Source organism: Chrysochloris asiatica, unplaced genomic scaffold (assembly GCF_000296735.1).
Source record: "Chrysochloris asiatica unplaced genomic scaffold, ChrAsi1.0 scaffold00280, whole genome shotgun sequence".
In the NCBI taxonomy this organism is placed as follows: Eukaryota; Metazoa; Chordata; class Mammalia; order Afrosoricida; family Chrysochloridae; genus Chrysochloris; species Chrysochloris asiatica.
This window is the reverse complement of record NW_006408798.1, coordinates 5,256-7,283: the sequence shown is the minus strand read 5'-3', so window position 1 is coordinate 7,283 and position 2,028 is coordinate 5,256. Positions and strand designations below refer to the sequence as shown.

At 40.9% G+C, this 2,028-nt stretch overlaps 1 pseudogene; it reads right to left on the bottom strand.

Annotated features, from left to right (window-relative positions):
• Nucleotides 1–212: 212 nt before the first annotated feature.
• LOC102825829 lies at nt 213–929 on the bottom strand (annotated as a pseudogene).
• Between the last annotated feature and the right edge of the window lie 1,099 nt (nt 930–2,028).

Here is a 2,028-nt window from a genome sequence, read left to right as displayed (position 1 = left end):
GGGAAAAGAGCCAGGAATTCAGACATCATTCCAGCTCTCTAGAAAGTATACATAATTCTTCATACTCTTCCCCATTTCCAGCCTAACTTTTACTAACAAATTACTGAATACTCATGCAAACATATCCTTAAGCTCAGTCTGACACAGTCTGTGACAAATGCAAATGTCCATTTCACTAAGAGGTCACCTTTTGAAGCAGGTCTCACCCTGCCTTAGTGGATCATCAGGTTCATCTGAGGATATGCCACAATGATGCTGCCTGCTATAGAAGCCAGAAGACTCCAAGTCCAATGATGCCAGGATTGGACTCATAGATTCCCAGCTGGTCCAAAGGGATCAGGATATCACCAAAGTTCTTCACCGTGTCCAAGAACAATGGAGGATGTGTCTTCAGGGATAGGAATAAGAGAAGGAGAAAGGACTCTGTTTTTTCATCAGCCACACTGTGCACCAGAGGATTCTGGGATAATGATTGCCTCTTCTTCACCTTGTTGTGTGCAACCTGCTCCATCTGCAGGGAGATTTCATACAGATCCCTGGCTAGGTTCAGCAGGAGACAGTAATAGTAGAAGCGGGCAGCACACATTCACCATTTCTCCTGTTGATGCCAGAGGTGAGCCCTACGCTTCTCACCCAGGAGATGGTGTCACAGCTGAAATAACCCATATGGTTTAAGTTGGCTAGTGTTAGACACAAGTGGGACACCAGGTCAGTGGCATTAACACTCTGATGAGTTGCCTAAACTGTATGTACTATTTCTGGCCAGTGCTCACACTGGAATCCAGTTTCTTGACCTTCATTACCATCTCCTTCTCTTTGTCAGCTTTAGCCTCTAACAAATATCTAAGAAACATGCATTTGTACTGAACGGCTCTGAAGAGTCGGTTCCAGCCTTGGGTTTGGTTGGAGAAGTGTATGAAGGTGTCCATGGTGCCCAGGACAAGAGTGGCACCAGGACCAGTCATGGGCCCTCAGTACATGGATGCTGCTCTCGTCCCTGGGGAAGGGTTGGTCCCCATGATTTTTTAATGTAAAACTAATGACCTATTCTGTAGACCTTCATTCAATTCACAATAAAAATTAAAAAAAAGACAAATTCTATTAAGTGAAAGCACAAAACAACATTATCTGAGTGGCTCCAAGGTGGAGAACTAGGACAGCTAAGAAACATCATGAGACAGGTATTAATATAAGAAGCTATTTTCTAATTGTGTGGTTTAACAATAAAATGAGCTTTCATGAAAGGAGTAAATTCCTGTCCCAACAATATTTAACAAAGAATAAACGACAGCTCTTCTGGAGATTGTAAAGGGAGTCTAGCCAGCTGCAAACTTTATAGGATGCCTTAAATCCATTTTAACCTTATAATTTGTGATTAGTCTCTAAAAGCAGATATTTGTAGAAAAAACAAATAATTTCTGACAACTGAACACAGAAGAAACAAACAAGTTTGTTCAGTGATGAGAAGTATTTATTTGTGTTCAAGTTCTTATCCCATACTAGCTCTTAAGATGCAAACTCGAGAGATGAGTTGGATGGGAGGAAGATTTTCCAGTGGTTGGCGCTAAACTAAGGTTGATGTTGTAACTTGTGCAATAGAAAGGGGAAGTAACAATGTGTGTCCAAATCACACCTGTGAATCACAGCCCAGCTCACAGAAGAATAAAATAATGGGGTGGATACTGGAACTGGGAAAGTCCCTGTAGGTTATTAATATTTCTGTCTGTAACCGTGGGAAGGAGAAGGATAAGCCAGTGTGGGATAGGAACTAGCTCTCAGAAAAATATTTAAAATGTTATATTGCTGTTCAATTTTTCAAATAAAGCTGTTTCTTGTCTCAAACTAAATCTAATCTGTGTATTAAAACTATCACAGTTCTATCTATCTTTCAGAGAATGAGTTTTGTTAGATGCCATGAATCAGAACCAACTCAAAGTGACCTTATGCAAACAGAACAAAACAATGCCCAGTGCTATGCCAATCTCACAATCATTGCTACACTTGAGCACATTGCTGCTACACTGTGCC